The sequence below is a fragment of the Daucus carota genome, chromosome 3 (genome assembly GCF_001625215.2).
Source record: "Daucus carota subsp. sativus chromosome 3, DH1 v3.0, whole genome shotgun sequence".
Taxonomy (NCBI): domain Eukaryota; kingdom Viridiplantae; phylum Streptophyta; class Magnoliopsida; order Apiales; family Apiaceae; genus Daucus; species Daucus carota.
In genome coordinates, this window is record NC_030383.2 from 37,868,913 (window position 1) to 37,885,703 (window position 16,791).

Here is a 16,791-nt window from a genome sequence, read left to right on the forward strand (position 1 = left end):
CTCTTGCCTTTGATACTGAAGATATAACTGAGTTAAGATTGTTTCTTAAAACTTTGCATATCAGCTTTAGAGATCAGACTTTAGAAAATGAAAGATTAAAATCTGAAACTCTAAGTGTAAAGAAAAGGAATGATTATCTAGAAAAAGAATTAGTTCAGATGTTGGAAGTTCAGAAAGAAAGAGATGATGCTGTCATTGTCAAAGATGAATTATTAAAGAGGTATGCATCTCTTCAATCAGAACTTGCTAAGGAAAGGGAGATCATTAAGACATGGACTAATTCAGGCAAAACTACTCAGGATATCTTAGGTAGTGGAAACTGGAAGAAGGGACTAGGTTACACTGATAACTCAGAAGCTGAGTCATCAAAAACAGAGTTTGTTAAAACTCAAAAACCTAAGGTTAAACCTGTTAAATTTGTTGCTGAATCCTCTAAGTCTAAACAGAATAGACCAAAATCAGAGATTAACAACAATTTAAAATCTGATAAGCCCAAACAGGTTAACATAGGACTGATGACTCAGAAACAGCTTAAACATAAGCTTAAAGAGGTAAAGTCTGATGACAAAAACAGGGAGCCTAGGAAAAATAGAAATGGCAAGATTGGAATAGACAAGAGTAATAACTACATGCCTATTCCAAATGCACCTAGGAAGACATGCCATAACTGTGGAAATACTAATCATCTTGCTAATTTTTGCAGGAAGAACAAGGACATTAACTCTTTACCTACAAAGTCTGGAGTTAGAAAAAATAGTATTAGATATAAACCACAAGATCCATGTTTTCATTGTGGTAGTTTATGGCATTCTATCTATACTTGCAAAGAATATCATAGTTTGTATTATGATTATTATCAATTGAAACCTTCTTTAAAGGTTAATAAAAGCTCTGCAAGTACAAACTCTGTTTCTAGTACAAACTCTGTTGCAAAGTCTGTTAGCTCAAACTCTAATAATAATAAATATTCTGCTGCAAAAGCTAACAAACTTAATAAGGCCAAGGGATCCAAGCAAGTCTGGGTCCTTAAAACTAATAATTAGTGGTCTTTGTGATTGCAGGGCAACAGGAAGAATATTCTAGTCTTGGACAGTGGATGTTCAGGACACATGACTGGAAATAAGTCCCTGCTGTCAGAGTTTGTGGAAAAGGCTGGCCCAAGTGTTTCTTATGGAGATGGCAACATAGGAAGAACTCTGGGATATGGCAACATCAATCTTGGAAATGTCATCATATCAAATGTAGCTCTTGTTCAAGGGCTAAAACACAATTTACTCTCTGTCAGTCAAATCTGTGACAGAGGATATCATGTTGATTTCTATGGAGAACACAGTGAGATAGTAAGCAAGTCAACAGGCAAGGTGGCAGTGATTGCTCACAGACATGGAAATATTTATGAAATCCACCTGCCTACAAACTCTGAAGGAAAAGAAATTTGCTTATCTACAAGAATCTCTGCAGAAGAAAGTTGGAAGTGGCACAAGAAGCTCTCACACCTGAATTTCAACTCTATAAATGAGCTTATAAAGAAAAAGCTTGTGAGAGGACTCCCTGAATCACTACTCACATCTGATGGATTATGTGATTCATGTCAAAAGGCCAAGCAGAGAAAGACATCCTTTAAGAGTAAGACTGAATTCTCAATAAAGAAACCATATCATCTTCTACATGTTGATCTATTTGGACCAGTTAATGTACCATCCATTGCAAGGAAGAAATATGCTCTTGTCATTGTTGATGAGTATACCAGATACACTTGGGTATATTTTCTTCACTCTAAAGATGAAACAGCCTTGCATCTGATGGATCATGTGAAACAACTGGATCATGGATCTGAAGACAAAGTGAAGATCATTAGAAGTGATAATGGAACTGAGTTCAGAAATTCAACAATTGAAGAGTTCTGCAAAGAAAGAGGTGTAGTGCAACAATTTTCTGCACCTGGTACACCACAGCAAAATGGTGTAGTTGAGAGGAAAAACAGGACTCTTATAGAAGCTGCCAGAACTATGCTTGATGAGGCTAAATTGCCTACTTATTTCTGGGCAGAAGCTGTTCAAACAGCTTGTTTCACTCAAAATGCAACACTGATTAATAAGCATGGCAAGACCCCATATGAGATGGTGAAGAAAAAGAAGCCAAATCTGAAGTACTTTCATATATTTGGGTGCAAATGCTTTGTCTTGAAGACTCATCCAGAACAGCTTACCAAGTTTGATTTAAAAGCTGATGAAGGCATCTTTGTAGGTTATCCTCTGATAACAAAGGCCTTCAGAGTCTACAATCTAAGAACCAAGGTGATCATGGAATCCATACATGTGTCATTTGATGACAAGAAAATTATGGGCTTAACAGATATGGATGATCATGAAAAACTGCATTTTGAAAATGAAGAAATATTCTCTGATTCGACAAACTCTGATGAACAGTCAAACTCTGACTGTGAACAAAATACAGCAAACTCTGATGAAAATTTACAAGTTCATGATGATGAAGCACTTGCTGAGGGGGAGCATCAGAATGTTTCAGACTCTACCCAAGACTCATCAGAGAATGCTAACTCAAACTCATCAGAGAATACTGACTCAAACTCTGATAGCACAAATACAGGGGGAGCTACAGAGAATAATCAACAGAATCAGGAGAGCATGGATCAAGGGGGAGGATCCAATGATGAAAATAGTCAACTTCCACATGCTAGGAAGTGGACAAAATCTCACACACCTGATTTAATAATTGGAGATCCAGAAGCAGGTGTGCAAACAAGGACAGCTACAGCAAATGAGTGTTTACATCATTGCTTTCTGTCACAAACAGAACCTAAGAAGGTGGAGGAAGCTCTTCAAGATGCTGACTGGATTCAAGCAATGCAAGAGGAGCTAAATGAGTTTGAGAGAAACAAAGTATGGACCCTAGTACCAAGACCTAAAGACAGATCCATAGTTGGTACAAAATGGGTGTTCAGAAACAAAACTGACAGTGAGGGTGTCATTACAAGGAATAAAGCAAGGCTTGTGGCAAAAGGGTACTCACAACAGGAAGGTATTGATTATGATGAGACATTTGCCCCAGTTGCAAGATTGGAGGCAATCAGAATCTTTCTGGCCTATGCTGCTCACAAGAGATTCAAGGTATTTCAGATGGATGTCAAGAGTGCTTTTCTGAATGGAAAACTGGATGAAGAGGTATATGTTGAACAACCTCCAGGATTTGTGGATCCAAAACATCCAGACTATGTCTACAGGTTGGACAAAGCACTTTATGGACTAAAGCAGGCTCCAAGGGCATGGTACGAAACTCTGGCTCAATTTCTTCTTGAAAGTGGATTTACTAGAGGTACCATAGATAAAACCCTGTTTTATTTGAATCATGGTAATGATCTGCTTTTAGTTCAAATCTATGTTGATGACATTATTTTTGGCTCCACTAATGCTAAACTCTGTCAAAGATTTGCCAAGCTCATGCAGTCTAGGTACCAAATGAGCATGATGGGGGAACTCAGTTATTTTCTGGGTTTACAAGTTAAACAGACTGAAGATGGGATTTTTATAAATCAAGCCAAGTATACCAGAAATCTTTTGAAGAAATTTGGTATGCAAGACAGTTCAGCTGCAACTACTCCTATGGCAACAGCAACCAAACTAGACAAAGACACTGGTGCATCAGTGGATATCACAAACTATAGAGGAATGATTGGATCTTTGCTTTATCTGACTGCAAGTAGACCAGACATCATGTATGCCACATGTCTATGTGCAAGATTTCAGGCAGATCCAAGAGAGCCTCATCTGATTGCAGTGAAGAGGATATTCAGATATCTCAAGGGAACCACATCATTGGGATTATGGTATCCTAGAGAATCAGATTTTAGTCTAATTGGATACTCTGATGCAGATTTTGCAGGTTGCAAAATTGACAGGAAAAGCACAAGTGGGAGTTGTCAATTTCTGGGTGGAAGACTTATTTCTTGGTACAGCAAGAAGCAGAAGTCCAATTCAACATCAACAGCAGAGTCAGAGTATATAGCTGCAGGCAGCTGCTGTGCTCAAATTCTTTGGATGAAGAATCAACTGTTGGACTATGGGTTATCCTTTTCTAAAATTCCTATTTATTGTGATAACCAAAGTGCTATTGCTATGACAGGAAACCCAGTTCAACATTCTCTGACCAAGCACATCAGTATAAGATATCATTTTATAAGGGAGCATGTGGAGGAAGGAACCATTGAACTTCACTTTGTTCCCACAGAACAGCAGCTAGCAGACATATTCACCAAACCACTAAGTGAAGCAACCTTCACTAGACTGGTGAATGAGCTAGGAATGATATCAGGAACTGAGTAAACATACTGGTCAGATCTTTCAAATTTCAATTGTCAAATTATCATATGTATTGCTCACAAATTTGCCATGATATACTCTGATTGTTAAAATCTGATGACATTCTCTGATGATATACTCTGTGTGTTATACTTTGATGATATTCTCTGATCGTCATTCTCTGACGATATTCTCTGATGTTTGTAAACTCTGAATCTTGATTAATGATCTCATTTTTATTTCTCTGAGAAAACAAACCTGTGAAGATACTATGAAGCATGATATGAATTAGTAATCATGAATCTCAGTTCAGTTCCTTAATCTTGATCTCAATTTTGTGCTACTCCTTTACACTATATGCATGTTGATATCATTGAGACTCTATTACTTCACATATCTTAATTATAAGTGAGACTAACTAATTTGCATTTTCTCTCAGAAAAATTAGACAGTGATTATAGACTCTGATGCTATATACATACCCCTGCAAATAAGCATAGTACTCCTTTGAGATCTTAGATGTCTATATGACAGTGACTGGGAAGACCCAAACACTTACTGGTATTAAGTAATTGCCAAGATTTTATTGTCTATGGTGACCAGTCACAATCTCTGATTACTGGAGAAATACTGTTGCAAAATAATATTTAAAGGTCGTGATTCATTTACACTGAAAAGCGTCCTTGAAAAAAAAAAAAAAAAAAGGGGGGTAGCTTATTTTATATATTTTTCCATCAGAGTATGTCTGTTGTCTATGTCTTGAGAGTTTAAATAAATTATTTTTGTCTACCTTATAATTACGAAATTGTGAAATTCTCTAGTCTCTGATTTAATATGTTAAATCACACACATTATTTCACAAGCACATCATTGAGCTATGGATTTTATGACAAACTCTGATTTTTTGATGAATTTTCTAAAAATTATGTCTTTATTCTGAGGTATTTAGAATTTATTCTCTTTAATTTAAATCTCAGAGTTTAAAATTCGAGGGATTTGATCTTGATTTTCAAAACTCTTACACATTTCAGGAGTTCAAATATTCAGAGAATATGAAGGGAGTATTCCAAACGGGTGTATTGTTAGTGGGTTTACATCAAAAACATTTTAATAGGAGAACGTGTAATCAGCATTTATTACTGCACATGTTTTACTGCGCTCATGATTATTACTCTCTTTTCTCCAACCCACTAACATTCATCTACCAGTTAAAATCTGACAGGTGTCCAAGTGAACAAAGAGCCCAAGCGTATCCAGCTAAACAAAATCTGAAGAGTTTATCATCAGATTTTATCGCTCATTCTTCACTTATCTTTACACACACTCTCTCAACAAACTCACACTCTCTTCTCTCTGCAATTCAAATCTTCTCACACACACTTCCTCAAACACCTTCTTTCTTAAACTCTGTTCTAATGGCCACTACAGCATTCATCTTTGCAGGTGTGGAATTTGTTACCAATAACCATGCCGCTATTCTAAACACTGCCGACGCTCCAAGGGATTATCATCCCATGCAGCAATTTCTGGCACAGAGTGCCATTGCTACCGCTCTCACCGCTCCTGCCAGACTCTCAGGAAGCCAGATCATCAATTTCTGGAGGACGGGCAAATATGACAATGGTGGTGAAGATGGATCACCATCGATTGTGTTTTCATATGGAGGGGAGGAATATTTTGTTACTCCAGCCACAGTCAGAACAGCATTCAACCTGCCAGAACTAGACACTGCTTACATCACTAATGGAGATGCAAATCTGAGAACAATGATGACTGATTTGGGCTACAGTGAATCACTTGACAAATTGGGACAACTGAAGCGCCCAGGGCTCAGAAGGGAATGGAGTTTCTTTTTCGACTGCATCACCAGGGCATTTCAAAAGAAGTCTACAAACTGGGATGCCATTCCAATGGACATGCTGCAGATTGGGTATTCTCTGATCTACTCTACTAATTTTGATTTTGGTAGATTAGTTCTTAGAAATATTGGTGAAAGAATGCATGAGAATAGACAAGTCATATATTTCTCAAGATTCTGTCAATTATTGTTTAATACAACTGTTGGTGAGGTAGATTTTGGTGTTGATGATGAAATCAAGCCATTCAGGCTTCATAAGAGAGTGTTTAAGGACCTCATCTCCAAGGATGAGAAGTATCCAATTCAGAGACCTCTTCTGATTCCAGCTCAAGTTAGAGCTAGGATGGACATGCCCCCAGTACAACAACCACAACAACCTCAACCTCCAGTCTCTCCTACAATCCCCAAACAACCCAGAACTTCTGCATCCAAGTCCAGGAGGGCTGCACAGTCTGATGCAGCCCCCTCCACTGCCAAAAGAACAAGAACCTCTGTTGCTACACATGTTCTTAAAGCAAACTCTGATGTGCCGACAAACGCTGATGAGCCAGTAAACTCTGAGGCTCATTTAAACTCTGAGGCTCAAGTAAACTCTGAGTCTCAAGCAAACTCTGATATTCCAGTAAACAATGAAGCTGCTTCTCCTCCAAAGCAGAAAAGAAGGAGGCTTGTTGCAGGATATGAATATGATGATTTGGAACCTACTCCTGCAACAACCTCTGAACCTGTTCAAACTAGTCCTCAACCAAAGCCAGCCAGATTCAAAAGAAGGGCTCACAAGCCTGCAAGGACAAAGGTACCCATCACAGAGATAACAGATTTCACTCTTGAGGAAGAGCAAGCACCATCTACCACACTACCAGACCCTTCTCAAACTCTGATGGTTCTTCCTCTTCAGGCTGTTCCAATCTCTGATGGTGCTACAGCATCTACTACATCCTCTGAAGTAGATGAAGAAATAAGGTGTGATGAACCAGTTACAACTGAAGCTGGAGCAAAAATGTCTGATCCTCAAACTCCATTATCTGATCATGGCCCCTCCACTCCAATTCCTCATTCTCCAATGAAAATTCCTGAGGATGCCATTGTTCATGATACAGCTCCAGAAAACTACAAGTCTGATGTAGTTGATGAATCTGAAAACGTAGCTATGGAAGCTCTACAGTCTCTTGCTCAGGCTGGTGAAGAGCCTAGCAAATCACAGTCTGAAGCTCAAGAAAAATCTGCCCAAGATACTGTTGAGAAAGTTGCTGATCCTGCATCTGATAATGATGAGGATGATGAAAGTTCAGATGATGACAATGATGAAAATGATAATGAAGTTCCTCAGTCACATCTACAACAAAAGTGGGAGTCTACCAGCCAGTATAATGCCAGGCTACAAACTCTGAACACAGACTCTGAGCCACTTCCCAGGGATCTTCAGGTTGATCCACCAAATGAAGTATGGGATAAACTCTGGCTGAGCCACCAACATTCTCTGGAGCCAGCAAAAGCTGAAGATTTTCTATCTATGGCAGAGAATAAAATTTCAAACTCTGATGTTATGTCAAGCCTCAAAGGCACAATTCTCTATCTGAAGACATTTCATCCTGCTCATGCCCAGACATCTAAATCAATAGATGGTCTCAGAACAGAAGTAGCTAATATCAAGGAGACAAATGACATGGAAAAGAAAAGGACTCTGCTACCTCTGAAAAAAAATGTACAGAAGCTGGTGACTGCAAATGAATCTCTGGACAAGAGGATGACCATGATTGAATCAACTCAAGAAAGGATGTCCAAGCAGCTTGAAGCCATCCAATCTTCACTTTCTCTGATCACATCAATACTGATTCCTGATGAGGATGATGTCAAAAAGGGGGAGAGAGTAGCTAAAGTCAAATGCAAGTCTACTACTCAAACTCTGAAGAGAAAGAAGAAGGATGATGATGATGATGTTGATGATTTCACAAAGCACAAAAGATTTCAATCAGGAACTGATGGAAGAGTTTCAAACTCTGACAGTCAGAAACAGTCTAAGCAAAGCACAAAGTCTGCTCCAACACATAATTTCACATCTGGATCTAAGCAAAGACCAGTGACTGGATCAGACAAACCCATGACTGATGAAGAGCTTGCTAGATTGATTTTTGAACAAGAAAATCCAGAAGCCAATTTGGATTTGGAGTTGATTGCTGCAGAGGAAGCTGAGCTGAAAAAGGAACATGTTGAAGCTATAAACTCTGGAAAAATTCAAAAGCCTGCAAAATCAACTACCAAGCCAAAAGAAAAAGGAATACTGATTAAGGAAGCTACTGTTGCTGATCAGAGTTTACCAGTCAAAAAGGTATACTCTGAAGATGAATATACATCCAAGGGCAAAAGCAAAGTAGATGAGCACCTTGAGAAAGGCTGGGATAAGAAGAAGTCTACAACCTCTGACAAAGATCAAGTTGTAAAGGAAAAGAAATCAGAAGCTGCAATCTCTGACAAAGCTCATGTTGCAGAATCACAACAACAAAAATTAACCTCTGACACAGCTCAAGTTAATAAGAAAGCAAAGAAAGACACAACCTCTGACAAAGCTCAAGCTGTGTTCAAACCAACAACCACTCCATTAGCTGGATTTGCAAAGCCTAGTCTGATGACTGAGATAAGCTTTGAAAAGGGCTCAATTCAACCAATCTCTCATCGTAAAGCAGGAAGAGATAAAGGAGGGCTGGGATCTAAATATGAGAAATTTGATCAGAGTATAGGATCAATGTCTACAGACCCCTCATCTCTATGTGCTCCCAAGACTGGAGCATTACAAGAAAGAATGGACAAATTAGATTCAGTCCAGCTGGTGAAGAATGACAGAGGAGATAACATTCTTATCTACTTCATGTCTGATGGAACAGTGTTTAGAGTAATTGAAGCTGATCTCTATGCTAAACACTGGGAGGAATTGAGATATGTCTCACACATATTTCTTGTAAAGAACAAGTCAAGCCAACACATCTCCAACCTGCTCAAAGATCAAATCAGAAGAAAGATGGGTATTACAGGAAACAAAAATGCTGGACCTTTCATTCCTAAATACCTCAATCATAAAGGACAGCTGGTTGAGATGAAGAAAAATTCAGCAAAAATAGTGACAATAGCTGGAATCAGAACTCTTGCATTTAATGAAGAGTCTGATAAAGCTTACAATATCAGGCTCGATAGAGACTTGAGAAGAAATAAGATATATGATCTCAGAGCTGCAATTTATCAAACTGGAGTTTCAGATCCAGAGCTTAGAGAGATCAAGAGACAGATGATTACAGTACTTGAAGAAGCTGAAAGAGAACTCCTCAGAGGGTATCTAAAGACAGCAAATGGTGTCTATGAAGCTAAGGAGTAAAGTATCTGTAAGTTTTAAAAAGTTTTCTGTTATATAGCTAAACTCTGTTGCATTTGACTTATCTGTTTTGACATCATCAATTATCTGTTAACTTGCACATAACTTATTTATGCACAAGTTGGGGGAGATTGTTAGATATAATTGATGATTACTAATGTTCTTAAAGTTTGTTTTAGAACAGGAGTCATCAGAGTTTGAGCTGGAAGCTGATCAGAGTTTGATGTAGCTGATCAGAGTTTAGTAAAGTCTGACAGAGTTTGATAAAGTCTGATCAGAGTTTACATAGTCAAGACTCGTCAGAGTTTACACGTGGAAAGAGCTCAGAAGCGGATATACTTCAAGGAAGGATAGAAGCTGAGGAGTGATTTGCTGACTATGGAAACTAAACAGAAAACTGGAGCAATCTTTGATTGATAGAATACATAGCTGATTTATAGGATATCAAATCAGAGATTGATTTTGTAACTGTGTCTATATAAACACAGATTAGGGTTACTCTATAGGAGTTGAGTTATCGAGTACATTGTTAAGAACCCTAGCAGCTCTTAGTGATACAATATAAATCACTGAGAGAGTTTTTGTAACCATCAAAGCTTTGTGAATATAACAGTTTACTACTTTCAATCTCTCATATTGTCATACTGTGTTACAGATTGTGATCACTATATCATATTATATAGTGAGTTAATAGGACCTAACACGACAAATCTGTTTATTTTCAAACGTTGATGCATGCATTCGTAGGCTGGCTAAAAGGCCTTTCCCTCTTGAAACTCAGCTCGTAATTGTAATTGTGGTTGGATAATATCCTAGTGCATCATCAATTGTTTGTGGTGTCAGAAATAGTGTCGTTATCGTAGTCGAATAATTGTAATAGGATGGGTGATCAGCCCTCCTATTTTAAGTGGCATATTATAAATCTTATTCACACAATATCATGTCATAAGGAGTAAAAATTATTATGTCTAACATCTATGGTTTGCATGCAAATCACTCACAGGCATACATAATCTATATAGAGTAAATTAAAGCAAGTCATCAAATCATGCGAAGGAAAACACGCTGTTATTCAAAATCAACTAAATATAGCAATCATCACGAAACATAATCCGGGTGGCATAAGCCAAAGCACAAATAAATCTCCTAATCGACTTATTACGCTACTACTACTAAGAAAACAAAGGAAAGATAAGTCGCATTACATGTGATACTAGTTCAAATGTAAGGCGTTTCGGATTCCTGGTGTCTGAATTCCATCCGGGGTGATTGACAAACAGCTGTCGTGTCCAAGCGTTGCATTGTCATGGCAAGGCACTTTGCACATGTCGGCAGACTTATGGATTGTAGCCATTGTATCCCCCTGTGGCGACTTGAGTGCAAGCCCTTGTCATGTGCCGTTCTTGTCTGATGTCTCATCAGCGTCTGTCGTCTGGGATCGAGCTTTTACTCTTGATGTAGCCTGTTCATACTCTTCTCGTCGTAGTTGGCTTGGACTCAAGTCAGCCACAAAGTCTGTCAGATCCATATTGTCGATGCCGATTTCCATTGTTTGATTGATCTGCACTTGAAACATCTTGTTGATAAAGCTCTGATAGCTTTGATGAGTTCCCCCAGCATTCCGCAATCCAAATGGCATTGTCGAATAGTGTCATGCCCTCTTGTCAACAATGAATGTTGTTTGCTCTGGATCTGACGATTTCATCCGGGTCTGAGTGAACTTATTAGATGTGTCGAGAGGCGTCAGTGATTTTGGTGTTGTTGTTGGGTTTATCATGGCATTCAACTTATCTTTAGTCACGTCTGGGACGATACCCGTAATGTCTTCAGCAGAGGTGTTGAGCTTTCTCGCCAAGAACTCTACCTGATTGGCTTCTAAGGTATTTGCTGAGCCGTCATCCGTCGTGACTCTCTTATTGCGTCCCGTCAAGTTTTCTTCCACCACTATCTCAGGCCTTATTAGTGCAGCCTCTGTTGTTTCCTTCACTTCATGTTGCACCGCGTGTTTCAAACTGGTTTTGTAACAATCTCTTGCAACGCTTTGATCTCCCTGAATTCCTTGAATTCCCCATGGTGTCGGGTACTTGATAACTTGGTGATAAGTGGAGGGGACCGCTTTCAGGTCATGAATCCATGGTCTCCCCAGGATGATGTTGTATGTTGAATCTCCATCCATAACCACATACTTTGTTAAGAGATTCGACCCTTGTGCATATGTTGGCAGCGTAATCTCCCCGACTGTCCTCTTAGTTTCTCCACTAAAGCCAACTAGCGTGGTTGTCTTCCTGACCATGTCAGCTTCTGTCAAGCCCATCTGTTGCAGCGTTCCCAGCATCATAATGTTCACTGCACTTCCATTATCAACCAGAATGCGTCTTATCAAACAATTTCCAACTGAGAGTGTGATGACGAGACTGTCATGTTGGGGTTCCGTGACATGTTCCCTGTCAGACTCGTCGAACGTCAAAGCCGGCGTCCTAAAATCCAAAATCTCTGCCCTGAACACTCTTATATTGGTTTCTCTTGCTACGCGTTTTGCCTGAGAATACGTTGTGCCAGACACTTCTGATCCCCCAGCTATGAAGTTGATCACCTTTTGGCGTGGTGAAGGAGGCAAGTGTCCTGGAGATGTCCAGTCTTCTCTGGTATGCGCTGACTTGCTCCCTGTCATATACTCGGTCATATATCCCTTCTTAATTAGGATTTGTAACTCCTTCCTCAATGCCACACAATCATAGGTGCGGTGTCCGTAGTCTCCATGGAAATCACACCATAACTTCGAATCCGGGTTTGACTTTGGCTATTTGTCTTGGGAGGCCATCTCACGGTGTCTCCCATCTTGGTGAATTCTCTTATCAGGGCTGACGGGGTCAGCGTGAAGCCATAGTTGTCGTATGTTGGTGGCAGGTTGGGATCCTTCCTCCAGTCTGTTCTCTCTTGTGTTGAACTAATCCTTGAATCCTCTCTTGTTGTCCTGGCGTAAGGCCTGTTGTCTCGCACCCTAGATGTCGTGATCTTCCTGTTGGGACGGTAGTACTTATCATCATCCACTTGCTTATCTTCTTCCAATCTCACTTGGGCCATGGCTTTGGCCTGCACATCATCCATGGTCTGACATGGATACTTTGTCAAGCTCGTCGTAAAGTGGTGAATCCCGTTCTAGGCCCCTTCGAAAAGCTTCTATAGCTGTGGGGATGTCACAGTTTGTTATTGTGACCTTTTCATGGTTGAACCTCGTCAAATACTCCCGGAGCGGTTCCTTATACCTCTGCACGATCTTGTACAGGTCACTCGTGGTCTTCTCAAATACTCGACTGCTAGCAAATTGGAGATTGAAGGCGTCAACTAGGTCTGCGAACGTCTCGATGCTCCCGTTGGGCAAGCCGACAAACCACTGAAGTGCTGGTCCCGTGAGCGTAGATCCAAAGCCCTTACACATACATGGCTCCCTGAGTTCTCTTGTGATGGGCACAGTAAACATCCTCTGTTTATATTGTGCCACGTGTTCTTGTGGATCGGTCGTGCCGTCGTAGGCCTTCATGGGTGGCACTGCGAAGCGTTTTGGCGTTTCCACCATAGCTATGTCGTCACAGAAGGGAGAGTCCGCGTAGCTCAAAGGTGCAGCCTTCTCCAAGGGTTTGGGCACTCCCAGAATTCATTGTACCATCTCTTTCAAGTCTTGTAATTCCTTCCGCATTGTCTCAGTCGCTCGGTTGTGTAACTTTGACGACTTGTGACCCTTCTTCATTTTGTTGTGTCCCCCATCACGTTTCTCTCCATTGTCATGTCCTCCTGTTTGGTTTTCATTCTCTGTTCCGTTATTCGGTTCCGGGATCTCCTGATTCGGGTTTTCTACCTCGATCTCCCCATCGTATTCTTCTTCTTCTTTCGCGTCGTCCATGTTCAAACGTCTCGCCACACTCGCCAGTGTTCCCTTCGAAGTGCGATTGGACTTTGATCTTGCCGTCGTGAGCTCCTTCTGTAGGGCTTGAGCTTGAGACTGTAGTGTTTCTCTTTCAGACCTCCACGCCTCCTGCTGAGCGTCCATGTCGGCCTGCATCTTTCGAATTGTCTCCATCATCTGCTGCATCGTGGGGTTGTCTCCTTGGCTCGTGGAGCCATGATGTTGCTAATTTCCTATCGTCATGTGTTTCAACGTAGATTCTTTAGCAAGTTTCCCACAGACGGTGCCAATTGTTCGTGCTAGATTTTGCGGGGTTAAATGCTAAAGAATTAAACTAAGAACGATAAAGTAAATAGACAAAGATTGGTGACGTGGAAAACCCTCGAAGAGGAAAAAACCGCGGGAGGGTTGAAACCCTGCCAAAAAGGTGTTCCACTATAATTAATAAGTTGCGGACAAGTGATTGGATGAATGTGTTTACAGTAGAATTGATTGCCTTATCCCATATCCCTAGCCCTGTTTATATAGATCACATGCTAACTAATTATCCTACTTCTACTCCACGTGGGTTTGTGGCTTATCACGTACACCAAACTTGCATGGAAATAGGTCAATGCTTATCCACCTGCTTGACCGATTCTTCAGGGATTCAATAGCTCTTCTGCCTTCATGGTTCACGTCTTGTCCTGTCAGCAACCCTTCATGTCACGTCTTGACACCTGCAAATTCCTGTTATAACAAGTGTTATGTAATCGACGGAAGTATTTTAAATATCTATTTTCGTATTAGACTTGTGTCCTGGACGTTTAGAGGAACGATGTAAGACTTCTGATGTCACGTAAATATGCCTTTAAGTTATATTAAGTTTGAGATTATGAAGATATATTTCGGTGTGTTTAGTAGAATGGCACCCCCGGGTCGGGTGGCTGAGGTTATCTCGGCCGGGGGCGTCACAAACATAATAGTGAAAATACAATATTCTTATAACATGTTAAAATTAAAACATCGGTCACACACACCTCCATCCATCTCCGTACTACCCACTCATTAAAAGACTTTCATATAATCATTTAGATGAAAAAATTATTGTGTGTATTATACATTTATTTTACACAAAATGTGTGCAAATTACAAGTAATGAACATTGTATTGGATTGGACAGTTTCTTCCTATCAATTTTTTATGTTAATAGTCAAATATGATGAAAAGTATTCAAAGTGTGGCGAGTACGGTAGTTAAAGCTAGTTAGAGAATGGCCAAGGGGAGCATGTATAATGAATAATGATTGACTAAATTGATTATGTAAATTTTTTGCTAAGGGGACATGTATATGCTCCAAGGGGATCTACTATAATTATGTTTGTGTAAAATTATACTTAGAGCATCTTCAATGGCGTTGACTATAATTGTTGGCTAAATTGGACCTGCAAGACATTGTGTAAAATTTGCTGAACTTGTAATACATTGTGTGCTTCAATGGTATTGGCTATATTGGTTGGCTATAATTTGAAATTGGTATGTTCTTAATATTTTAGATTATTAAAATATAATATATTAGTTCAATATGGTAATAAATGATATGCAATCTTCCTACAGATTTTGTTAAGGACTTGTAGAGGTTTGACAAATTATATCCATAGGAGGTTTGATATCACCATAGGAGGTTGGCTAAAATTATAGATAACAGTGTATGGTTGGAGTGTGAGTTTTTGGAGAGGTTGTCTATATTTTTTAATTTTGACATGCAAACTCACATTTTAGCTAAGGCGTTCCTACAGTTGGAGATGCTAGCATCTCCAACCCCAAAAGCTCTTAGCTAAAATTGTCTATGTCGCATCTGGGTGGCATCTAGATGGCACTTATAGAGATTATCTAAAAATTATACAATTCCAACTTTTAGCAAAAGAATATAGCCAACCATGTTTGGTTGGCTATATTTGGCGAATCAAGTAAAACCTTAGGTATAATTTTACACAAGCATAATTATAGATAATCCCATTGGAGCATATACATGTCCCCTTAGCAAAAAATTTACATAATGAATTTAGCCAATCAATATAGCCAACTATTATACATATTCCCGTTGGAGATGCTCTGAGAGCTAACTTGGTTCGACAAATATAGTCAACCAAACATGATTGGCTATATTTTTTGCTAAAAGGATGTAGGGTTGAAGTTGTATAAATTTTAGATAATCTCTATAAGTGCCATCTAGATGCCACACAGAGAATTTTAGCTAAGAGCATCCATGCGCGAGCCTTTTTGCCGCCTAGGGACGCGTGAAACGGGATGAGGCTTGATCATCCGCGCTGCAGCAAACGAAAAAAGCGGTCAGGCCTGGCGCAGTGGGCTGGGCGCGAAAGGAAGAGAAGAGAATCTGGCAAGTGCTTTTTCAGTTTGTACAGGTTTTTAAGATTATATATATACACGGTGAATTAACTTTTAATGTTAATATTACCGTTTGAATGTAAAATTATTATATTAAATCTGAACGTTAAAAATATAACGGCTATTTTTATAATTTTTCTTTAAATACTAACTCTTCATAATATGTCTCTCCCACTTCCATCACTTTACAAAAAATATTTTTGAAATTATTTTGTCAGAAATTGAATCCAGATAATCCTCCCTCTTCAGACCAAAATTCTCAAATCCCAAATACCCAATTTTCATATTATTTTCCAAATTCTTATTTTCCAAATCCAAATTCTTAAGTTTCAAATACACAATTTTCTAGCCCACAAAATTTTAATTCGAATGTTCAATCTCCTAATTCTCAATTTTCGTTTTTAAATCCATTTTTTCCGGGTGCTCAAAATCCTCAATATCAATTTCCATTTGTTCCAAATTTTCAAACTCCCCTCGAAAATCAAAATTTCCCAAATTCACAATTTTCTGCATTTGGTGGCACTAATACAATCGATCTGAACGATGATTGTCATGAGGTTGAAGACATACAAGAAGCTATTCGTCAATGAAAATAGGACGAAGACAAGCTCTTAATCAGTGCGTGGTTAAATGTATCAACTGATCTCATGATTGGTACTGATCAAAAAGGTGAAACATTTTGGGAGCGAATTCGTGAATATTGCGAAGAAAGTATTCCCATTCTCATCAAGAGAGGAGGTATTGCAATGAAAAAAAGGTGACAACGGATAAATGAAGGGGCTTAACGATATGGAGCGTGTTATGATCAAGCCGAGCTGTTTCTAACACTGATATCAATTATATAATAATAAGACATTTATAATTATATTATAAATTGAAACAAGTATTATATAAAGAAAGATAAGATTTGATGGGATCCATTTGTAAGTAGAAGTAGGTTTGTGCATTGGAGTATTGT